Source organism: Leiobunum rupestre, chromosome 1 (assembly GCF_980474605.1).
Source record: "Leiobunum rupestre chromosome 1, qqLeiRupe1.1.hap1, whole genome shotgun sequence".
NCBI lineage: Eukaryota > Metazoa > Arthropoda > Arachnida > Opiliones > Sclerosomatidae > Leiobunum > Leiobunum rupestre.
This window is the reverse complement of record NC_143384.1, coordinates 13,189,804-13,216,867: the sequence shown is the minus strand read 5'-3', so window position 1 is coordinate 13,216,867 and position 27,064 is coordinate 13,189,804. Positions and strand designations below refer to the sequence as shown.

General features: G+C 34.5%; 1 protein-coding gene across 3 annotated transcripts in view; it reads right to left on the bottom strand.

The window, feature by feature from the left end:
* The window catches only part of LOC149961125 (glutamate receptor ionotropic, NMDA 2B-like), a 176,902-nt gene that overhangs the window by 109,817 nt on the left and 40,021 nt on the right, over window positions 1-27,064 (bottom strand). The window lies entirely within an intron of this gene.

The window sequence follows — 27,064 nt, the reverse complement described above, 5'->3', positions numbered from 1 at the left end:
GCCTAACCAAATCAGTATCTACCTTAAACTAAACTTAAACCACTCTAATCTGAACCTAATCTAGCCTAACCAAATCAGCACCTACCCATATTTGAAAAAAACGGACCTACCCAAATCAGCACCTACCTTAATCTGAACCTAATCTAGCCTAACCAAATCAACGCCTACTTTAATCTGAACCTAATCTAGCCTAACCAAATCAGCACCTACGTACATAACTTTAAAATAAGCTAGCCTACCCAAATCAGCACCTACCCGAATCTGATCCTAATCTAGCCTAACCAAATCAGCACCTACCCATATTTGAAAAAAACGGACCTACCCAAATCAGCACCTCCTTTAATCTGAACCTAAGCTAGCCTAACGAAATCATAACCTCCTTTAATCTGAACCTAACCTACCGTAATTTGAAAATAACCTAGTCTCACCAAATCAGCACCTAACCTAATCTGAACCTAAGCTATCCTAACCAAATCAGCACCTACCTTACTCTGAACCTAATCTAGCCTAACCAAATCAGCACCTACTTTAATCTGAACCTATTCTAGCCTAACCAAATCAGCACCTACTTTAATCGGACCCTAATCTAGCCTAACCAAATCAGCACCTACTTTAATCTGAACCTAATCTAGCCTAACCAAATCAACGCCTACTTTAATCTGAACCTAATCTAGCCTAACCAAATCAGCACCTACGTACATAACTTTAAAATAAGCTAGCCTACCCAAATCAGCACCTACCCGAATCTGATCCTACTCTAGCCTAACCAAATCAGTACCTACCTTAAACTAAACTTAAACCACTCTAATCTGAACCTAATCTAGCCTAACCAAATCAGCACCTACCCATATTTGAAAAAAACGGACCTACCCAAATCAGCACCTCCTTTAATCTGAACCTAAGCTAGCCTAACGAAATCATAACCTCCTTTAATCTGAACCTAACCTACCGTAATTTGAAAATAACCTAGTCTCACCAAATCAGCACCTAACCTAATCTGAACCTAAGCTAGCCTAACCAAATCAGCACCTACCTTACTCTGAACCTAATCTAGCCTAACCAAATCAGCACCTACTTTAATCTGAACCTATTCTAGCCTAACCAAATCAGCACCTACTTTAATCGGACCCTAATCTAGCCTAACCAAATCAGCACCTACTTTAATCTGAACCTAATCTAGCCTAACCAAATCAACGCCTACTTTAATCTGAACCTAATCTAGCCTAACCAAATCAGCACCTACGTACATAACTTTAAAATAAGCTAGCCTACCCAAATCAGCACCTACCCGAATCTGATCCTACTCTAGCCTAACCAAATCAGTACCTACCTTAAACTAAACTTAAACCACTCTAATCTGAACCTAATCTAGCCTAACCAAATCAGCACCTACCCATATTTGAAAAAAACGGACCTACCCAAATCAGCACCTCCTTTAATCTGAACCTAAGCTAGCCTAACGAAATCATAACCTCCTTTAATCTGAACCTAACCTACCGTGATTTGAAAATAACCTAGTCTCACCAAATCAGCACCTAACCTAATCTGAACCTAAGCTAGCCTAACCAAATCAGCACCTACCTTACTCTGAACCTAATCTAGCCTAACCAAATCAGCACCTACTTTAATCTGAACCTATTCTAGCCTAACCAAATCAGCACCTACTTTAATCGGACCCTAATCTAGCCTAACCAAATCAGCACCTACTTTAATCTGAACCTAATCTAGCCTAACCAAATCAACGCCTACTTTAATCTGAACCTAATCTAGCCTAACCAAATCAGCACCTACGTACATAACTTTAAAATAAGCTAGCCTACCCAAATCAGCACCTACCCGAATCTGATCCTACTCTAGCCTAACCAAATCAGTACCTACCTTAAACTAAACTTAAACCACTCTAATCTGAACCTAATCTAGCCTAACCAAATCAGCACCTACCCATATTTGAAAAAAACGGACCTACCCAAATCAGCACCTCCTTTAATCTGAACCTAAGCTAGCCTAACGAAATCATAACCTCCTTTAATCTGAACCTAACCTACCGTAATTTGAAAATAACCTAGTCTCACCAAATCAGCACCAAACCTAATCCGAACCTAAGCTAGCCTAACCAAATCAGCACCTACTTTAATCTGAACCTATTCTAGCCTAACCAAATCAGCACCTACTTTAATCGGACCCTAATCTGGCCTAACCAAATCAGCACCTACTTTAATCTGAACCTAATCTAGCCTAACCAAATCAACGCCTCCTTTAATCTGAACCTAATCTAGCCTAACCAAATCAGCACCTACGTACATAACTTTAAAATAAGCTAGCCTACCCAAATCAGCACCTACCCGAATCTGATCCTATTCTAGCCTAACCAAATCAGTACCTACCTTAAACTAAACTTAAACCACTCTAATCTGAACCTAATCTAGCCTAACCAAATTAGCACCTACCCATATTTGAAAAAAACGGACCTACCCAAATCAGCACCTTCTTTAATCTAAACCTAAGCTAGCCTAACGAAATCATAACCTCCTTTAATCTGAACCTAACCTACCGTAATTTGAAAATAACCTAGTCTCACCAAATCAGCACCTAACCTAATCTGAACCTAAGCTAGCCTAACCAAATCAGCACCTACCTTACTCTGAACCTAATCTAGCCTAACCAAATCAGCACCTACTTTAATCTGAACCTATTCTAGCCTAACCAAATCAGCACCTACTTTAATCGGACCCTAATCTAGCCTGACCAAATCAGCACCTACTTTAATCTGAACCTAATCTAGCCTAACCAAATCAACGCCTACTTTAATCTGAACCTAATCTAGCCTAACCAAATCAGCACCTACGTACATAACTTTAAAATAAGCTAGCCTACCCAAATCAGCACCTACCCGAATCTGATCCTACTCTAGCCTAACCAAATCAGTACCTACCTTAAACTAAACTTAAACCACTCTAATCTGAACCTAATCTAGCCTAACCAAATCAGCACCTACCCATATTTGAAAAAAACGGACCTACCCAAATCAGCACCTACCTTAATCTGAGCCTAAGCTAGCCTAGCCGATTCAGCATCTAAATTTAACTCTTGAACTAATTAATACCGGGACATTATGGTTTTCTGAAAAAATGATTTGCGACTCAATCAGCGCATGTGTCACAAGGAGAGGCCATGTTTAAAAAACTGAACGAGCTTCATTAACGCCTACGGTTTTTTAAAGACGGCCGCTCCTTATGACACCTTAATAATTACGCAGTCACTGTTAAGCACATTTTTCCCGATAGATAGTTTGCCAAAGAAATTAACTTACGTGAATAAGTAGCAATAAAAAATACCTCCAAATTGCTTAAATGTATCCCTCTTGTCGAAAGACGTGCAAGAACGTAGGCAACGATTAGTCCATGCTTAAATAAATCTGGATGAATTTTCATAAGTTATTAAAGTTCTCTAAGTAAACTAAAAAGGCTAATTGGAAACCTTTTCTACTATTAGTGGATTCTGTTTACTTTCGTATGATGGTCGCGGTTTGAAAAAGCTGAAACTACAGAGCAAATGATTTAAAGTTTCTCCAAAAAAATGAAGAATCGCCTTTCTTCGGCTATTTCACAACGATCGATTTCAATAAGTAATGCGCGGAAATACGGGTTTTTTCAAATACAAATGGGGTCTCACGCTTCGTATCGCGGTAAATGTGATTTCCCCAATGGCGGAAAGAACTTCGACATATCTCTATTTTATGCTCCAGCTACGAATTTTGGGCAACTTCAAAGGCTTATGACCTCCCCTGTATCATGTAGATGCTTTGCTTCAGCGCGTTTCAATGCAGGGTTGACAGTTCGGCCCCTTTCAATATCCTCTCTGGTTATTACATCGAAAACCATTTATTTTTAGGCCACTTTGGAATAAAGTCCTGGGCACGTACCCCTCATGCTCATGCCTTACGACGCGTAACATGGGAATACTACTGGAAAAATTTTCATATCAGAGTGAATGAGAACAAGATGTCACGGATATTTAAGTACATACAATCTCCCCCCAATGTATTAAATATATTTTCAATATTCATTTACAAAAATATTTAAGTACATACAATCTTCCTCCAATGTATTATATATATTTTGAATATTAATTTTAAAATATATTTCAGTACATACAATCTCCCCCAATGTATTAAATATATTTTCAATATTCATTTACAAATATATTTAAGTGCATACAATCTCCCTCCAATGTATTATATATATTTTGAATATTAATTTTAAAATATATTTAACTACATACAATCTCCCCCAATGTATTAAATATATTTTGAATATTAATTTTAAAATATATTTAAGTACATACAATCTCCCCCCAATGTATGAAATATATTTTGAATATTCATTTACAAATATATTTAAGTACATACAATCCCTCCCAATGTATTAAATATATTTTGAATATTAATTTTAAAATATATTTAAGTACATACAATCTCCCCTCAATTTATTAAATATATTTATAATGTTAAATTTGAACGAATTTTCAATTATCTAGTTCATTAACTAAATAAACTTACTGTAATAACCGAAGATAAAATTGGTTGAAATTGGGCATTACCTCATCTAGAGCTCGGTGGAGCAGATAAATTAACCCACAAAAATTCAATTAATCATAAAAAATTTGATTAACTGTTTATTTTAATTATTTTTCGTGGTTATAAAACGAATTCATATGCAAAATATTAGTTTTTATTCGGATAATTTTCGGGTATGGATAAAAATAAATTAACGGGATATTTCTTATTCAAACCCTAGCTACCAACCTGTATATTAAAAACAATATCTCAATCATCCTGTCGTTTAACCTAACTAAGGCCCTAAGTATTAACAACCCAAAAGTTATTTTAACTCAAAGAAAAACCCATGACCGCGCATTATTAATCAACCTGTCCATGGATTGTGATAAATAATCAAATCACCCTGTACATTAAATTAATAAGCGCACTTTAATAACCTAAGCGTTAATGTAACCAAAATATCAACCACCCTGTACACTAACTCAATAACTCTGTCCTTTATCATAACCAGGGCACTAATTCTTAACAACCGAAGAGTAATTTTACCACTAAAAAATTTATTACAACTTGGAATGCTTATCGCGGCAGATTTTCGTCTCGATGTGGCTGACGGTTTTTTTTTGACGTCACTATGTTCACTTAACAAACAACCACGTGAGAGGGGAGCGCGCGCAGAGGGGATTTTTTGATCTCGTAGGCGGGGCCAAACCGTCAGAGTGATCTTACCATACGCGATACGCCAGGATAAGCATTCCAAGTAGAGGTATGGATTCCTGCTTTATATCAATTCATTAGCAATATTTAACTCAACTTGTACATTACCTTTATAAGCACATTATAGCACACTAAAATGATTTTTTACCAAGCAACACTTCATCAAGAACCTAGTGCATTAACAACGATCTTAATCACCTAGTCATTCACCGAGCGAAAATATTTTAATTTCAGCAATGGAATAATAACATACACAGTGTAAAATACCCAATAAAAACGTGCAGTGCCGTAAAAAGCACACCAAAAGTAACCAACGCCTTTAAAAAACAATGAATCAAATATTTGGAAAAAGATGCCGTTTGTATTCTGAATATTGAATTGGTAAGAAATTAAAACATGTCAATAGTGCGTACGCGGGTTGTGGTGTCCTGCGCATTGGCTAGAAATCTCACTTAAAATTAAAATTTCTTAATGTAACTTTATACGTAGTTCGGAAATTATCAGCACTAACTTAAAATATGCTTTCACCCAAGTTGGTCATAATTTCGAAAACATATGTCTATTTAAAGTCGAAAATCCCCAAAGAACAGTAAAAGGGGCAAATGACCAATTATTTTTTATATGCATATACAACAAAAAAATTGATATGCGTTTTGCTATCATAAGTTAAAACATTATTAATAACGGAAAAATTTCAATAATCTGATTCACCAATTACTATATTTTATAAATTAATCATAAATATGTTATAATAATTAAAAGATTTTCTATTCTTAGAACTTAAAAATAATCATAACTTTCTCTCAGAAGTCAGAGATGAAATATCAGGTAGGCTAACTCTCCTTCTAAGGAGTTAAAAATTATTACAACTTTCGCTGTTAGAAGTTAAATGTTTTAGACCGTTAGTACCTTTCGCTCTTAGAAGACATTAGCTCGTAGAAATAGTTTGGTAACTACAAGGTAACTGTTTAAAAACGAAATGGGTGAAATTCGAAGCGAATAACATTCCATCTTTGTAAACGAGCAAAAATAAATACCTTCAAAGTGCGGAATTTCATAATCTTGGCTAACATTGAAGTTTTCACTTGGCAGGCAAGAATTTATTTCGGTGGGAACTTCAAGGACCATTATATACCGGACCTGGGAAATTCTTTCATTGCAACGTTGGAAGAGTATGAAATAAAACTCTAGAAACAAGAAACGTAATGGCAAAAACGTGGATGGTCCAATAAAGCCGGGAGCGAAAGAATTTGAAAAATGTTAACAAAAACCTCAAGCACTGGGCTTTTGAAAAATTTCATTAAAACAATGTATTCTAAAGTCATTTCTTCCTACCCGAGAAACCGATTTAGCGCAAAGCTTGACATTAGCCGAACTGTGCGCTTTTAATCTTTAAGGGTGGCTTTTAAACCCATATAAAATTTTATAGGATTAAGAATGACTTCCCGACGCTGATATTTATAAAGATATTCTGCTTCGCCAATGACCGTATAAATCATTACGAGACTAAGGACTTAGAACTAGTAAAATCTACTAGCCAAGGCTTCTCTCTCCACTGGTTAATGGGGTTTTCCTTTCCATAAAAATATGTGGTGGTTAACTGTAATAGTGAGTGTAGGGAGCTGTTGGCTCGTGTGGCTTATAGGGCTTTCCACCACCCTCCTACGCATTGTAACACGGCCACCTACGTTAAACAGTGTTGCCACACGTCAGGAAAAACTGGGAAATCAGGGAAAAGTAAAGGAATTTAAAAATGGGCCTAAAAAGTCCGGAAAAGGTCAGGAAATTTTAAGAATTTGTAAAAAGTCAGGGAAAAGTACTAGGAATTCAATTTTATTTTGACACTTTTTGAAGGTAATTTTCAATTCAATTCAAATCAATTTATTGCTTAGATGTTGTGAGAATAATTACAAGGTTATCTGACAAATTCTATGATTATTATTTAGTTCCTTTAAAGTTTTGCTACCTTTTTTAACGTTGCAATAATACTTTTGTACGGAAATGTAGGTTGATTTCAATTTATAAACTTCTGAGAAAAGCTAAAAATTGCCTAATTTTGGTTTTAAAAATTAAGGGAAAATATCTTTAAATGGTCAGTGAAAACAGGCAATAGTTAGGGAATTTGAATCGAAAAAAACGGCAATATTTCCGGAATAGGTCTTTCAATAAAAGTGACGTCCCCCTTCCATCGCGCCCGCTGCGTAAAACCGGAACTAGGTGATTTAATTTCTGTTACACGGCTACCAGATTTTATCGGGTAGTTGTACAGCCAACTCTCTTTGAAACAGCCAACTTCAATCCAAGATTTCGCTTTAAACTGTAAGCCTCGGCACACGCGTTAGCGGCGTTACCGTTCTCTGTGGTCCTTCGTTAAGATATTTAACGTTGGGTAAGTTAAAATTTTAATTAAATGAAATAAATCTAATGTAAATAACTTAATAATTTCTAGTTTTCAGTTACATAGAGAAGATATGGAGCCACTAGACGGTAATAAAACCCCAAAACCAGCAGTACAGCTAATGCTCAAATCTCCGAATATATTAGGCCAAAACTATTCGCTCGCTTTGGGACGAAAAGAGAACACCTTTTACCCCAAACTACCAACTTCTTCCATACAATAACAGCCAAACTATATTTCGAAGCTGCTAGCAATTTCCTAAAAATTACTCCAAAACTAGCGAATAGTTTTCGCCTAGTGAAGGAAAATTCCAAACGAGAAAAACTGATCCCATTAGAACTCAACGTATTACTTTCTCAATCCGGAATGCAACAAGTGTTTCTTTTAACCCACGTAGCTTTTTTAGGTATTTTAGAATAATGAAATCCCGACTTATTATATGATCCCGAATTCCAACTTAGGCCTAACGTTTACAGCGTTAAAAATATTTCCTTATTTCAGCCACCAAGCGATCACAAGTGACAAAGACTATACAAAAAGGAATCTGTTAGTCCAGGCGCGGAATGTTAATACTCCTTGGCTAGTGCTGAACAGGTTTCATTGAAAGGCCTTTTGTAGAATCAATAAAATCAATAAAATTTACATATTCTAAGTATTACTATAACAGTAGCTAGCGTTGAGATTATAATAAATATAGTCTAATAACCATTTATGGACATAGTTTTTAAAGAGCTGTATATTTTCGCGATCTTTTATATCGACATTTAGAGCATGATACAATTTTGGTCCTAACTATGCTGCATGTTTTGTAACATTCTAATTGGTAATACATTTTTCTCAGTAATAAAACGAGTGTTATACCGATTACATAAATTATAATGAAAATCATTTTAATTTTGAAAACATAAAGTAGAGTTGTTTTTGCGTAAAGTTGACTAACGGAAAGCAGATTAAGCTTTCTACATAAATTTCATCACGTTTACATTTTCAACAAATTTTTATTATATTTCTTTGAGCAATTTCGGCTTCGTACAAAATTTCCAGAATTAAATTCCCTGACATTTCCAGGTTTTCCCTTATCAAATTTCCAAATTTTCCCTGACCATTTTTGTAGAATAAATGAATTTTTTGAGGTAAAATCTTGAAATTTTTTATTATGTACAGCTTTCAAAAACTTATCTGCCGATTTTTTGGGGGTCATTTTAAAATTCCCTTACTTTATTTGATCATTTTCAAATTCCCTGAGTTTTCCCTGACCTTTTGGAAAAATTTTGAAATTTCCTGATTTTTCTAGATTTTCCAGGTTTTCCAGGTCGTGTACGAACCCTGTAATACAACATGTTTATGTACCACCCCAACCGATAATACCATAAATCAAAATAGCGTGTACTCCTGCATAAAGTATATTACGATGTGTATTATATACTTCTGGTATAATCTACGTTAAACTGGAAAAATACATTTACGTATTGAAAAGTAGCAATCTGCGAAAAAGACTAGTCCCGCACTGGAGTTTTGAAGTGAAGCCGGACGCGCGATGGTAACAGAGCGAGATAGAGCGTACTAAATATGTTTCCGCGCTTGCCGCTTGAAATGTTTCGCAGATACGCGAAAAAGAGCATCTGAGCAAAAAAGAGAGATGTGCCGATAGAGGGAGCGACTGTTCCGTCTAATTTGAGAAGAGGCTTCCGACATCTCTGACACTACACTGCAGTTCCCTATCTTCCACATCTATTTTTAATGCTAACACGTACCGACGAGACAATGTCAAAGGCAAGTAACTCCAAAATGATTTTTTATGATCTAAAGGGGCTGATATTTTGAGAAAAATGGAATCCGAGGAGTTTGCGTCCAATAGGCGCTCCAACAAAACCCATTCTGCGATTAGCTAGGCAGTAGTAATAAATAAAGCCTGAACGTGCAAGCTACTCGAAATACGGTTCTTGTAAAAGCTGGTTTTATAGATGGAAAATACTACGCGTTCGTAAAAGAGTCAACGCCAAAACTAGGCTGTAAATGTTTTGTAAAAATTTGTCAAGCTTTTGTAACTTTTGCTTAGTCAAAGTTTATACCATGATGCCCTTACCTTCTTTAAAACCGTCTTTAAATTGATTTTTAAATGAGCTTAACACTAAAAAGTGAGAGCCTGAGTTACTGTACTTTTACCTTCCAGTTCTGCCAGCTCAAACGAACGATACTGGTTGATTCAATTTTTAATTGGTTAATATACTACACTTTGATCTAACTGAAACGACCGAGCAGCTTATTAAAAAATTAAACAATATTTTATACGAAGTAATCTATTTTGCGTAAATCCAAATGTTTAGTAGTAACAATCTACCATAAGATAATCGAGGCCCTTCTAAGTTTGAATTGGGCATAAGGGCCCATGTATTCTGCACTAGACAGGAGATATCAAAATTATGATCTTCGCTACCTGGCGGAGAAAAAGAGCAAATCCTTCCAATCCCCTTCACCCCACCACCTATACTCTTGCCATCTACGAAGCAGTTTCCGGTAGCATGCATTGGGGGATTTGGTAAGTCATTAGCCTAACGTTAAAATCCCATTCGTTTCGAACTTAAGGGGTTCTTGAGAGTCTTATGAATCTACACATAACTGGGCGATTCTGCAACAGCAACGATTGCAATTGGAGGCATCTGCCACAACTAGAGCTCTGCGTAACAGATAAATTAACTGACCAAATTTCGATTAATCGTAAATATTTTGGTTAACTGTTTTTTGGATATTATCCATGGATAAACAACGATTTAACATGAAAAAAATAATTTATATTTTCGGATAATTGTAGGTTATGGATAATAATAAAAAAGTGGTTAATTTTTATCCAAACGCCGAGCTCTGGCCACAACTATCCTGTAAAGTCGTACGTTATATTAAAGACATGAACTTTGACCCCAAATACTACACATAGTAGAAAAGATTGTTAATTGATGTATTCCTAGAATTTCATCGATTTGGAAAATTTAGCGTTACTTATCGCGTCAACACACTTAGTACTTAGTCCTCACTCATAACTAATGCACAACTTAAATTTTAAACTCCAATTGGACGTCATCAGTAACTGCATTATAAGAGAACTTAGATCGATGGTTTATCTACCTAGAAATTCCTTCAAATAGAAACTCAATCTTTATTGCCCGAGCAACGACCATTCCAAAACTCCCCCAAAATTTGGAGAACACCGAAGCTCCATTGTAATCAGGCATTCGAAGTACGGCGGCAGCCTTCGGTTAAATTAAATTTAATTATAAATCGTTAAACGGATGAATTTAAACGCGAATGAACAACGCGATCCAAAAACTGTGCCAATATTTCTAGAAGTATTTGCAATCCGAATTAAGCGTGTTCAGGGAGTTGCTACGTTTTAGCTTTGAAGATAGTCGCGTTTCTGAAGGGTCTATAAAGAGCGTTAATGTTAAGGGTGGGAAAAAGCGGTAAATGTTATCTTTGGAAAGCTTCTTCAGTCGCGACGAAGTTCGTCATTCGAAAACGGAGCCATTGGCTTTTTATGATGCGAAAAACAAGGCTTAAAACAAAGAGTATCGATTTTTAAGGGTTCCATATGTGCTACGTGCAAACATAAGGACATTAAGGGCAAAATAAACTGAAAGAATTGGCTGGGAACGACGTACTTTAGACGAAATTTAATATTTTTTTATTTGAAATAAAATTAGTCTCGACGTAAGTACAAATGCGACCGTAAGTAACGTAATAATAATAATAAGTATAGCAAATAGGAAAAAATTATCATCGAACTGGTTTCCAGAGCTATTGCGCAATTTCGGTTTTGTTCTCGGAACATAGCCCCCTAGTCTCTAAATATGCCTAAGGTGAAATATACTACTATCAAGGACGATAACACGCTACTCAGATCGAGAGCAAGTCCAAGTATGAGCCTGGCGAGAATGACAAAGTCATACTTATTTGTATTATGTTACTTATGATGCTATTATGTTACTGATGATGCTATTATGTTACTTATGATGCTATTATGTTACTTATGAAGCTATTATGTTACTTATGATTCTAATATGTTACTTATTATGCTTTTATGTTAATTATGATCCTATTATTTTACTTATGATGCTATTATGTTGCTATTATACGTTACTTGTGATGCGGGTAATTTGAAATTGAATTAATTTTTGCTATAAGTTATGTACGATAGTTACATTAAAAACAATCAAATCGAGCGTTAGCAGAGGATTTTTCGATTTAGTCCATACTCCCTTTAAAGCGTTTTGATTAGTCCAAGCTAAAGCCAATATATAAAAAAATGGCTTGAATAATGATCCGATAGAAATAAAATGTAATAATTATACAAGACTTGAAAGATGTCCTATAAAAAGTCACTTTGGTTTATAAAATCTGAAATCTACAAATCTTGGGGCATGATTGTATTTATTTGTACTACCAAATTGAATTCCCCCTCAGGCTTGAAGACTGAGTTTCTTATCACTATATACTGAATCCGCCCGGTATTTCATTGGTTTACTAAAACTGACGTTCTCCGAGAGATTTAACGTTTAACCTTCAAATTGACCTTGTTAATTCCATCTAGTAGTACCCCACCCAAGGATAACGCAACCCGTCAAAAATCGTGCATTTTCTTGTGTACAATTTTCGTTGGTTTGACGCTTTAGCGCTTGCTGCCGTCGGAAGGGGAAAATTCGGAAATTGTATTCCCCCCGCCCTTAAAACGTTCGCGAAAAGGCTCGTTCAATGAATTTTGTACACAACACAGCGTTAGCGTGTTTAAAGGCTAGCTGCATTCTCCTTGTGTTTGTTGCTCCTAGCTAAAACTGACGTTTCCGACGATATTTAACGTTTAACCTTCAAATTGATTTTGTTAATTCCACCATTATGCCCACGTATCGATCGACTCAACGTAGGCATGATCCCGACAGTAGAAATTTAATCTTGATTACTGTTGGATATGAAAATATATTTTGGTGGTGCCCAAATTTTAGGAATAAACATGGAATTCTTCGATTCCAAAGCGATTCAAAGATTAGCATTGCCTCTTATACGATCAGCGCTTCCAAAAGTAGTTTTAAGAAGTCTGGAAAATGGGCGACCAGCTTGGTTTACATGGTTTTGTTTGAAATTATAATTACTATTAAGCCGAGTACGCAATTTTTTTGCTCGTGCAATGAACCAAAAATTAAATGCACTTCAAATTCCGTACAAACAACATCATAAATCCAGTTTATTTGCAATGGAATTCACTTCACTGTACATGAAACCAGAAGCATATAACGCAACTCTAATGAGAAAAGTATACATCTTCGACTTATAACTTGTATTAACAACCATTTAAATCTTCGCTCGAGGCAGTTTCAATGGGAGAGATTTTCTCACCACTAAGCGAGAACGCTACTCAACGGAACCAAACTTACGGATTTGATTCAGAGGCCTAGCCAGAAGGGAAGGAACAAGGGCCAGAATTTGTAAATACCAGAATACGTTCAGGGGGGGGGGGAGGTGCACGTGCTGAACCAAAGTTCTGGTTACGCCACTGCTTTGATTACTTCACTCAAATATATGAAAAATAACTAACAAATATCAACTTATGTATAAACTTAATATTATAAAAACGATTTTGTCACTGAATTTTTCTGGTGTAGGTCTAACTTATTTTGAAAAACCTGGGATGGAATATGTTTCAAGCGGATAAATTTAATAATATTATGAGATCAATATTTAAATGTGTTTAATATACATGCTATACGTCTATAATACAAGGCGACTTCCGATTCCTTCGGGAATTGACTTGTAAAAACATATAAACCCTTTGAGAGCATTTCCCTACGGGGCAGTAAGTAGGGCCTCCGCAGACAAGCCGAGATATTCTCGCGCTTCCTGCTAAACAAACCGGCAACTTCCTTTATGCAAAATAAAGGGATCGGCGTACCAAGTGACAAGAAAAGCTTTCTATCATAGCCAAAAAGAGAGCCGCTAAAACGGGCTAGACATTCTGAAAAGTATTGACCAAGTTGCGGCAGGCTGCGGATGACATAGTACCTAATCCCCCGGGAGATTTACGACGAGCCACGGCCAAAGAAAACCTACCGGAGGAACAGAAACAGTCGCTTCCGAGAAGCGTTGAGACCATCTCGACGTTTGGAAGCTATCGCTTTGGAGTTACGAACTTCCGATTTATTATATTTCCAGTAGGCGAGGCTAAGGTCGTAACATTACCGGAAGTGAGAAGCCCTGAGTGTAATTTCTATTCCTCTCGGTATTTTCCACGACCTCAAACCAAGTCTGGAAGCTACACTTGTTTGAAATTCAATACTCGAACACGCTGTTGATCGATGCTGGCTTTTTAAGACACCGGCCAACGGACAGACGTGGAATACGGTACAAGGCTCCTCGTAAAGGGCTTTTTTATTTTCAAATTAAAAATCCAGAAACTATGGGCTAAATACATCCGGCTATTCAGTGTGTATAGGGAAGAGTAGTTCAGATTATTTTAGGTGATGTACATACCACCAAAAGTATGCTACTTTTGATACCACTAATGTATTTAATAGATCTTTTACCCGAAATTTCAGGGAAATATAATTTGGGTATATTTCTTCAAAATAATTTTTGTATATTTCTTTATATGAATTTGGGTATATTTCTTTATATGAATTTGGGTATATTTCTTTATATGAATTTTTATATATTTCTTCATAAGAATTTGGGTATATGTCTTCATAAAAATTTGGGTATATGTCTTAATAAGAATTTTTGTATATTTCTTTATATGAATTTGGGTATATTTCTTTATATGAATTTGGGTATATTTCTTCATAAGGATATTTGTATATTTATTCTTAATAATTTGGGTGTATTTCTCTTTAAGAAACTGGGTATATTTCTTCATAAGGATTTGGGTGTATTTCTTCATAAGGATTTGGGTGTATTTCTTCATAAGGATTTGGGTGTATTTCTTCATAAGGATTAGGGTGTATTTCTTCATACGGATTAGGGTGTATTTCTTCATAAGGATTTGGGTGTATTTCTTCATACGGATTAGGGTGTATTTCTTCATAAGGATTTGGGTGTATTTCTTCATAAGGATTTGGGTGTATTTCTTCATACGGATTAGGGTGTATTTCTTCATACGGATTTGGGTGTATTTCTTCATAAGGATTTGGGTGTATTTCTTCATACGGATTTGGGTGTATTTCTTCATAAGGATTTGGGTGTATTTCTTCATAAGGAATTGGGTGTATTTCTTCATAAGGATTTGGGTGTATTTCTTCATAAGGATTAGGGTGTATTTCTTCATACGGATTAGGGTGTATTTCTTCATAAGGATTTGGGTGTATTTCTTCATACGGATTAGGGTGTATTTCTTCATAAGGATTTGGGTGTATTTCTTCATAAGGATTTGGGTGTATTTCTTCATACGGATTAGGGTGTATTTCTTCATACGGAATTGGCTGTATTTCTTCATAAGTATTTGGATTTATTTCTTCATAAGTATTTGGGTGTATTTCTTCATAAGGATTTGGGTGTATTTCTTCATAAGGATTAGGGTGTATTTCTTCATACGGATTAGGGTGAATTCTTCATACGGAATTGGCTGTATTTCTTCATAAGTATTTGGGTGTATTTCTTCATAAGTGTTTGGGTGTATTTCTTCATAAGGATTTGGGTGTATTTCTTCCTAAGGATTTGGGTGTATTTCTTCATAAGGATTTGGGTGTATTTCTTCATAAGGATTTGGGTGTATTTCTTCATAAGGATTTGGGTGTATTTCTTCATACGGAATTGGCTGTATTTCTTCATAAGTATTTGGGTTTATTTCTTCATAAGTATTTGGGTGTATTTCTTCATAAGTATTTGGGTTTATTTCTTCATAAGTATTTGGGTGTATTTCTTCATAAGGATTTGGCTATATTTCTTCATAAGGATTTGGCTATATTTCTTCATAAGGATTTGGCTGTATTTCTTCATAAGGATTTGGCTGTATTTCTTCATAAGGAATTGACTGTATTTCTTCATAAGGAATTAGCTGTATTTCTTCATAAGTATTTGGGTTTATTTCTTCATAAGTATTTGGGTGTATTTCTTCATAAGGATTTGGCTGTATTTCTTCATAAGGATTTGGCTGTATTTCTTCATAAGGATTTGGGTTTATTTCTTCATAAGTATTTGGGTGTATTTCTTCATAAGGATTTGGCTGTATTTCTTCATAAGGATTTGGCTGTATTTCTTCATAAGTATTTGGATTTATTTCTTCATAAGTATTTGGGTGTATTTCTTCATAAGGATTTGGGTGTATTTCTTCATAAGGATTAGGGTGTATTTCTTCATACGGATTAGGGTGAATTCTTCATACGGAATTGGCTGTATTTCTTCATAAGTATTTGGGTGTATTTCTTCATAAGTGTTTGGGTGTATTTCTTCATAAGGATTTGGGTGTATTTCTTCCTAAGGATTTGGGTGTATTTCTTCATAAGGATTTGGGTGTATTTCTTCATAAGGATTTGGGTGTATTTCTTCATAAGGATTTGGGTGTATTTCTTCATACGGAATTGGCTGTATTTCTTCATAAGTATTTGGGTTTATTTCTTCATAAGTATTTGGGTGTATTTCTTCATAAGTATTTGGGTTTATTTCTTCATAAGTATTTGGGTGTATTTCTTCATAAGGATTTGGCTATATTTCTTCATAAGGATTTGGCTATATTTCTTCATAAGGATTTGGCTGTATTTCTTCATAAGGATTTGGCTGTATTTCTTCATAAGGAATTGACTGTATTTCTTCATAAGGAATTAGCTGTATTTCTTCATAAGTATTTGGGTTTATTTCTTCATAAGTATTTGGGTGTATTTCTTCATAAGGATTTGGCTGTATTTCTTCATAAGGATTTGGCTGTATTTCTTCATAAGGATTTGGCTGTATTTCTTCATAAGGATTTGGCTGTATTTCTTCATAAGGAATTGGCTGTATTTCTTCATAAGGATTTGGGTGTATTTCTTCATAAGTATTTGGGTGTATTGCTTCATAAGTATTTGCGTATATTTCTTCATAAGTATTTGCGTATATTTCTTCATAAGGATTTGGGTATATGTCTTTCTACTAATTTGGATATATTTCTTCATAATAATTGGTTATATATCTTCATAAGGATTTGGGTATATTGCTTCATACGATATGGGTATATTTCTTCATACGAATTTGGGTATATTTCTTCATAAGAATTTGGGTATGTTTTTTCATCAGAATTTGGTTTTATTTCTTCATAAAGATTAGGGTATATTTCTTCATAATAATTTGGGTGTATTTCTTCATAACAATGTGGTTATATTTCTTCATACGGATTTGGGTATATTTCTTAATAAAAATTTGGGTATATTTCTTCATAAGGATTTTTGTATAATTCATAAAAATTTGGGTGCTTTTTCTTAAGAATTTGTGAAAATATTTTACACAAAATATGAAAATATTTTACACAAAATATGAATATATTTTACACAAAATATGAATATATTTTACACAAAATATGAAAATATTTTACACAAAATATGAATATATTTTACACAAAATATGAAAATATTTTACACAAAATATGAAAATATTTTACACAAAATATGAAAATATTTTACACAAAATATGAAAATATTTTACACAAAATATGGGTATATACTTATTATTTGGTGTGGGAATTCCTATACTACGAAACTAAAGTATTTTTCATAAAATGAAGAAACTCCAACAGCAAAACCATTCTTTCGGGGCGCATCCAGAGGGCGTTGAAGAAACAAAAAACAAGAATCAAAGTGACCTGTTGAAACCATATCGATCACGTATTTCTTATTGGCAACGGGGAAAGAAATGCCAGCTACCGAAGATCGATTCTTTCGAAGATTGTCTCGCGTGGAATCAGCGTAAATACGCCGGGCTCCGAGAATTCCACTCGCAAGATCGACCCGGCAAGTGACAGTTTACGCGGTTTCGCGGGGTCGTTTTTGAGGACAAAGAGGGTAATGGATTGGGAAAATGTGTAGATTCTAGTTACGTTATTGGCCCGGAAAATTACACGCGGAATTGTCATTGTCGTGAAAAGGATAAACCAATCCGTTGGCAGTTAATGGGATGGAATATTTGGATAAAAACAGCGCGCTTCAGAGCAATCCTTTTGGAAAAACCACCCAGAAAGAAAAGGTTTTCCACATCATTAGTCCCGGTTTAGCCAGTTTTTTTATTTCATACCTCTTCACACTGGTCTTCACTAGTGTACCCCCTGTTGCGCCCTTTATTATACGCAACTACATTAGGGAGAGCTTTTAGCTATCAAGTTATCAAAAACGACTGAAAATCTTTGCTAACTATTAAATCTAAAATTGTAGAATTCCGTTATACAATCTTAACTCTTTTGGAGTTTATAAATTCAACGTTTTTTTTTATAGATTTTACTCTGATTTACAGAGCCTAATTTGTACAACAACCTTTTCCCTTTTAGGCCTTTTCTATTCTTATTTTAAAAACTCGTCACGCGCCCTCACGCGCTATTTCGGCAAATTTTTAAAAGACTAGAGATAAAGAGTACATGTACAAATAAGGGGTGATTCACAAATACCAAACAGCTAGCAATTTTAAGTCAAAGTTCCCTTTATGGGATACTATCAAAAATATTTTTCTTAGACTGATTTAGAGTCAATATTATATTGATAAATTTTCGATAAAATCCTACAAATATTCAACACCCCCATAATATTCAGAAGTAGGAATGTCAGAATATTATTGGTCGAATTTGCTATAACGAGGTACGGCATGGCTGGGGCCACTCGACTGAAATACATATTTGTTAAACGCCGGTATGGCCCTTTAAAAATTTTAGAAGAAAGTAATAATATTACTGTTTAGAAAGGTTGTAGAAACCATTATTGAGGAAGGTTTTGGTTTAATTAATTTAAGCTACTATTACAAATATAAAGGTTTAAAATATTTACTTATAATTAGAAACTTTTTAAATAATAACTATTACTTATATTAAAAGTGGTTGTTACCTAGGGGCAATAAACACAAGGAGAACATGCTAACGCAGTGCTGTGTACAAATTTCATTGGACGAACCTTTACGCTGAACGTTATACGGAAAGGGGGGAGAAAATTTCCGAATTTTCCCTTTTCGACGGCAGCAGGAGCTAAAGCGTCTAACCATGAAAATTGTACACAAGAAAAAGCACGACATTTGACGTGTTGCGTTCTCCTTGTGTGGGGTGCTCTGTTTGTTGCTCTAAGCTGTTACCTTCGAGCAATGCATAAGGCTTAGATTTATCGGCCTTCACCGGAAATAAATTTCGCTAAACAAAGTGATCTATGGTAAATATAATTAGATTAGAGTTGGCTAAATGTATTGTCTGCCACTAAGAAGAAATCTAAGCGTGAAATAAAAGTATTTTCATAAATATATTTTAATATATAAATTGAATTTAAATACCTCAACACCGGCCAATCGTAATAAAATCCGTTTCTACATTAAAAAGATCATGGCAACCGTGTTTTAAAAGATTTTGCAAAAAAAGGTCTAACAATTTGACAGAAAACGACTAATGTGTCTAGGCAAATTAACATGATGATTTTATCAGGCGAGCTTGAGTGCAAAGTCCATAAGTGGCGAGATAAAATTTATCTGTGGGTGCTCTTATTTGAAATTTGCGCCTTCAAAAATCGGAAGAGAACTAACAAGGCCATCTATTGATCAAATAATTAAGTTACTCGGATGCTTATGCATATTAATTTCCGAACGCTTAATGTGCCTCGGGCAACATAAACTTTGAAAAAAAGGAAGGTTTTAATTTCAAACCAAACCCGCTGTTAGCCACATTATTAATTAATTAATTAATTAAAATTAATTAATTAATTGTGAATTAACGTAACAATGGTTCGAAATTTTCATTTCTAAAATTCTTCTCGCAACCCAAAGTAAGATCTAAGAATATACCTAGGAATATGGCACTCCAATCCACCTTCGCATACTTTGGAGATAATGTTCGCTACCTAAGATTTTCGTGACGTTATTTCATAAATACGATCAAAACAAGGAATACATACCTCTACTTGGAATGCGTATTGCGTATGGTAAGATCACTCTGACGGCGTACGAGAGAAAAAATCCCCTCTGCGAGCGCTCCCCTCTCACGTTGTTGTTTGTTAAGTTAACATAGTGACGTCAAAAAAACCGTCAGCCACATCGAGGCGAATATCTGCCGCGATAACCATTCAAAGTAGAGGTATGGATTCATGTTGAAACATATGTTAACGTTTTCTGAATAAAAAGTAGACGAACTTTCGCAATGAATCATGAAACCTAACCTAAAGAAACCTAACTTAACATAATAGCCTATATTTAAGCCTAATTTAAACATAAGCTAAACTAAACCTTACTAAACTATATTAATCTCACTCCACCTAACCTAACCTAACTAACCTTACTTAGCCTAGTTAATTTAGATTAATCTAATCTAAACGTAACTTAACTTAATATAAACACAATCAAACCTTAGCTAAACAGATCCCAACCTAAACATAACCAAACTTAATCCTAGTCTAATAATCTAAGCAAATCCTAGTCTAATAACCTAACCTAATCTAAACACAACCTAACAAAGCCTTAACTAAACAAAACCTGACCTAGTCTACTCTAAAGACAACCTAACGTAACCTTATCTAAAGATCAACTTACATAGCCTAACCTTACCTAACCTTAACTTCACCGTAAATTAACCTTACCTAAATTAATAAAAACACTGCGAAGAATTTGGTCATTGATTTCGGAAACCAAACAAGATGTCGCAATTTCCACAATATGAAATTGACCACCGTAGCTACATTTAGTCGCTTCTATTTCATAATCCGAGCACCAGAGGTCATTGTTGTGATAAAGATTATAGTCTTAGTATAGTGTTACGAAAGTAGATGGCGCTCGAAGCCGCTGATAGAGAGTATATATTCCGTATAATCTGCCGTAAATAGATCGTTAATAGCGGGAATCCTTTGGCTAATAACGGTTGAAATTTCCAGATGGAAGGCCAGAGTTGAGAAGCGATAAGCGACACAACGCCAAAATAAGGATGATGGATCACCCAAGTCATTTTATGTAATCTCCCGGCCACCGGAAATTTAAACTTGTAATGATAAAAGTTAAAACGCATATCTGAGAAATATGTAGTTAAGGATGGCTAGGCTTTGATTCTCTCTTTAAATCCTTTAAAGTAATAGACAATAATTTATTTCTAAATGCTAATGAATTTTTATTATTAAACATGAAATTTTACATGATTTTAATGAATCTTTATTATTAAACCTTTTATATTACATGATTTTAATGAATCTTAATTAAGCATTTTATATTACACGATTTTAATTATTCTTTATTATTTAACAAAATTTTACATGATTTTTATGTTCCTTTATTACCTTATATATGACATGTTTTAAATGATTCTTTATTATTAAACATACAATTTTACATGATTTTATATGACTCTTCAGTCTTCACTATTAAACCTTAAATTTGCTTTTCACCCATAGAACCGAAATCCCATTCGACCGAGCCTTACAATTTTCAAATAAATTAACAAGGAACTTACAATTTGCAATCATTCAGTATTATTTTATTCAATGTTATCTGGGACATACAAATTAGAGAAAATCAAAAATTAAAATTGAATTGAAATTAAAAAATTATCCGATTAATTAAAAAGCTACCGCTAAATTTCACAAAAATCGCCACGCATTAAATCAAAATTAAACATTGCATAATAATCAGCTAGCTAGGCTAATACCCAAGGCACCACCTTAGGCCTAAGTCATCATGCGACTTTTGAAGCCATTAATTCAGGTGGCCGGGTTACAATGCGTAGGAGGGTGGTGGCAAGCCCTGCATGCCCCGCGTTCGAGCCAACAGCTCCCTACACTAACTATTACCGTTAACCTCAACAGGTTTTTGTGGAAGGGGAAACCGAAGATCGCGGGGGAAAACCCCTTAAACCAGTAGGGAGATAACTTGCAAACAATTTCAGGTATGGACATTCCTAACGTAAGCTATCCCAACCCTAGTTCATAGGGATATATTAAAATCCCCTGTACATATTCATAGTTTGCACCGAAGGGAGGGGCCTATGGTCTTCAAGGAAACTGGGAGGGCGATCAAAAATTCAAACCATTTCGCGCGTAGCTACTAAATAGGTAGCCATTTTGTTGGTAATCTCGTCAAAGCTACAAAACGTATTAGATTTATGCTTTAAAATTTTAAATGGGCCCTAAACAAAGCCAGATAAGATTCTAAGGCCGGGTTATTTAAATAAAATATCAAATTACGACAGAAATATCTACGAAAAGAAGTTAACAAAGCTTATCAAAGTTAGGCCTTTGCGGTCATCCTTTTTACAATTACCTTCACTATCGAATAAAATAAACATTTTTCGCTCTCCCTTGGTAATTGAACTACTCGAACAATTTTTAACCAGGCAGATAACCATTTTTAACGTGAAAATAAATCCTTAATCATTTGAAAATAATTAAAATCCGCAAACAGACGATTGAAACTGTTAACCCTCCTGTTTTACTAAGAAATCTACACCTTCAAAATGGCGGCAAAGAACCGTTCATTCTTGCTCAAATTAAATATTTATTCTTGGTTCTTATATCTATACTTGGAACTGCGTCATTGATGACGTAGGGATGCAAACTATGTATAGCCAACCCAATCTAATAATTATTTGTTTCTGTTAAATGGAACCCCGCTAACCTCATAATTATTATTATTTTTAAATATCGGATATTAATTCATTCGGTGAATGGGACCCCACCAACTGGGTGCTATTTTTATATTTATATATTGGATATATATTTATTCGGTCAGAGGTAATTCGGTTATATGGGATATCACCCTTATATTCCACAAGTTTATTTATGAATCTGAAAAGTAGGTACGTAGTTTTGAAAAAAATGGACTGGAACATACAATTTTAAAAAAATCGCCATTTTGAAAGTTTATTGTAGATTTTTTTTTATAAGGTTATAGTAAATTTAAGAGAGAAGAAATTTAAACGTCAAGATGTCCATTTACTAAAGATCGTCCATGTGGGTACCTTTGCTGTAAAGCAATGAATGGAACCTTCAAAAACCAATGAATCTCTTTGCATTTTCATGTTCATTTTCCAAATTACAAATTTCCGAAGAAACCATAGTTATAATCGAAACAAACAAAATAGTGACTTTCCAAAACTATTGCAATTAAAAAATGATTTATAAATAAGAAAATATCCCAACGCAATTTACTTTCTACATTTGGGTACCTATAATTTCGTCACATATCTTATATTTACTTTAGGTGTCAGTGGTTGGCCAATGTCTATCGAAAGTGCCTTAGGGCTCAAAAATGTTTCGTTTCAGAGATATGGACGACGAAAACCTACTATCCCACAGGATATTAGGTTTTCGTCCGCAGAGCCGAAAAAACAAAAATGTAAACCTATTATACAATACTTTTTTTAATGGAAATGCAGTTTTTAAAGCGTATAAAAGTCCACCTCTGGTTTTTAGTCGTATATCCTAACCTCTATCAAATACAGTTGCCCAAGGACATTTATCAATGACTTAACTTGAAAATAGGTCACCACAAAAAAGGAAAGAAATTTCGAATTTAACCGAAAGAAAATACTATTTTTGGAGCGGAAAACACCGAAACAACCGAACTCGAGGATGATGCCCAAATTTATTCCGCTGGATAGAGTTTTTTTTGGTTTTAAGAAAGACTGAAATAAATGAAATTTAAATATATATAGTTACGATCTGAAAAGCAGTATTTTTCTAGTGCTTCTACAGCTAAATACTTCCCGAACCCATACTAGAAGTCGAAATATAATTAAAAAATAAGTCACTTTTTTTGGAAGTTGGAAGTGAAAATATTTATATTCGGCTGGTTTAGAAATATCAAAGGACTTTAAAGAAGCCAATCATAATCTGGAAAACGAAATTTCCCTTCGCACTCTCAAAAAATATTCAAAGAACCATCAAATTTAACAGGGACAATGATTTGTCAAATATTTCATCAACTGGTGTAAAAACAGAGTAGCGACACATTCGGTTTTACTAAGAATGGTTTTAATGGTCTAAAATATATCAAAGACACTCTTTACAGTTAATATATACACCCTTCAGGGTTTTTCCTTGTCCCAAATTTAAAACTGGAAACGGTGTATAAACGGTGTTATATTACACGCTTAATAGACTGATTTAACACCTGGTAGGTTGTAGCTCCCTTAAGGCAGTAGATAAATAGTAGTTAAATACTTTAAGGGAGTAGTTTACCACTTTAAAGAAGTAGTTTAACACTTTAAAGGGAGTAGTTTAACACTTTAAAGGGAGTAGATTAACACTTTACAGGGAGTAGATTAACACTTTACAGGGAGTAGTTTAACACTTTACAGGGAGTAGTTTAACACTTTACAGGGAGTAGTTTAACACTTTACAGGTAGAAGTGGAACACTTTAAAGCGAGTAGTTTAACCCTTTAAAGGGAGTAGTTCAACTCTTTTAAAGGGAGTAGTTCAACTCTTAAAAAAGAGTAGTTTAACTCTTTAAAGGGAGTAGTTTAACTCTTTAAAGGAAGTAGTTTAACACTTTAAAGGGAGTAGTTTAACACTTTAAAGGGAGTAGCTTAACCCTTTAAAAGGAGTAGATCAACTCTTTAAAGGGAGTAGATTAACCCTTTAAAAGGAGTAGATTAACTCTTTAAAGGGAGTAGATTAACCCTTTAAAAGGAGTAGATTAACTCTTTAAAGGGAGTAGATTAACCCTTTAAAAGGAGTAGATTAACTCTTTAAAGGGAGTAGATTAACACTTTAAAGGGAGTAGATTAACACTTTAAAGGGAGTAGATTGACACTTTAAAGGGAGTAAATTAACTCTTTAAAGGGAGTAGATTAACACTTTAAAGGGAGTAGATTAACACTTTAAAGGGAGTAGATTAACACTTTAAAGGGAGTATTGTAGAACGCTTAAGGGTAGTTTAACTCTTTAAAGGGTGTCGTTTAGAACCGTAAAAGGAGTATTTTTGTACCGTAAAGGGAGTCGTTTAGAACCGTAAAAGGAGTATTTTTGTACCATAAAGGAAGTAGCTTAAAACCTTGAAGGGAGTAGTTTTTTACCAAAAACGATGTAATAAAGCCTATAAAGCGAGCAAAACGGAGGACAAAAGCATCCCAAACAGTTTAAATAAACATCCAAAAAGAAAAATTGCTATTTAAGATGTAGATAAACCCACTTTATAAACCTGTTAAGGTGTTAAATATGAGACAAGAGAAAACCGTTTATTGTTTGAAAATAAACTTTTTTTTTTAAGAGTGCAACGCAGTTTCTATAGTCCTGCAAAACGTCATAGGTGTTTAATCCCCTTAAAAGATTCTACGATTTAACAAACATTAAAACTAGTCTCTTATAGTTTGTTTACTGTACTAACGAGTTCTATCAAGGCTTAATATGACCATCTAATTTTAAAACACTGAAGAATTTGATATTGCAGGTTGTATTTATTTTTATGTGAGGACTAATGTTGAGACGAGTTGCGGACATCATCGTCGAATGTCCCCATGGCACGAGAGGGGAGGGGGGGAACACGTCATTCCCTACAATCGGGAGACGGCCGTTTTTGGGAGCTAATGACAAAATTATTTTTATTGCGTGAAAGGTACCCATTCTCCCCAGTAGAAAAAAATACATTCTTTTAACATAAATATATTTCAAAAATGATTTGATTTCAATACATATCTCAACTAGTCTAGATTGCACGCAAGAAATGAAGTATATTTCTTCGTTTTAATTTAGAGCAATTTCGTGATCAGCCATTGATCATTAGCAATGGCAAAAGTGACATAATTACCAAAAGTGTGTCAAACAGACCTATTTCTTAATGAATGTTATGAGCGAAATACAAGTTGGGAGGGGAGAGGGGGTAGTATTCCTTGGGGAGGGAAGGAAGTTAAAACCAACAAATAACGCCTCGTAGTGAGGAACGGAGGAACTAAGTAGCACTGGTCAAAGTTAGTGTACTTTTTGATTATTCATCGTTCTGTGGAGATGCCAAATAGTTGTATGCAGCCTGTGTTGCGGCTTAAAAGTCACTCACTGACTTAGCCCATAATTCCTGTAATAACACTTTTTTGAACTAACCAAATAAAGATTATTATTATTATTTATTATTATTATTATTATCTACCTAGGATATAATACCATAGACTAATAAAGATCCAGAAAGGCGTCCATAAATAGTCTTTTATGTGGACGATCTCGAGTCGAGCATTCATTAAACCTTTAGCATACGAAAGTACAGGGATTGTCACACTTTTGGTAATTATGTCACTTTTGGTAATTAAGTCACTTTTGGCAATTATTTTAATTATTCCTATATAACTTTAATCCTTGAGTAGTCAACTAACTCTTCATTAATAATTTCCATTAATTTGATTTTTATTTACTGTAAAAGTTCTTGGTTTTCGAGCATGAAACGGATTGAGAACAGAACTAAAAATCGTTTTAAATTTGTCATTATCCCTAATTATAAATAAATAGATTCTTGGTGTAAATTAGAAACGTTAATACAAAATCAACTTCAATTAGTTTGGTACAATGAAACGAAGATAAAAGATATCAATGAAAAATCGTTAACTAATTCAATCCCAATTGCGGCTGATTCAAAACACACTACCCGAAAGCTCACTATTTCCAATTGAACAGCATCGACCATTACTTTCCTTTAAAAGCTAATAATAATGGCCAGTAACCGCAAAACACGGATACGCCATGCAGGAGTGTGGAGCGGAACTAATGAAGCCTTCAATTTAATTCAATTTAGAGGCTTGAGACGCTTTTTACAGAGCCTGAAAATTTGGCGTAAAATTAAATTAGGTTTAACTCGGAGGGAGTCAAGTGCGCTTTATCTTCATTAAGGAGCTTTTGCGGTTCCCAGAAGAGACTTTGACGTTTATTTTTTCTTTTAGCAATCTCCAGTGTTTTTAAATTACGCTCAATTATGAACGGTTCTACCTTTTACAAAACAAAAGAATCCGCTCAATTTGCCAAAGAACTATAAGGACAAAGAACGATTTAGAAAAATGTCTAATTTAGCTTCAGAAATTACCGAAATTAAAATTCTTTTTAGATGAAATACTTTTGAGAAAAATACAAGATAGTAGGAGATGGTTTGGCACGGCTTGGACGTGAAAAGACTTGGAAAGTTGAAAATTTTACGTAGGTCTGCTCGAGCAAGGACAAAGTACAATTTAGTTTTTGAGATATGTCTAATTTAGTTTAAGGAATTCCTTAAATTAAAGTTTTTATTACATTGGGTACTTTGGGGGAAA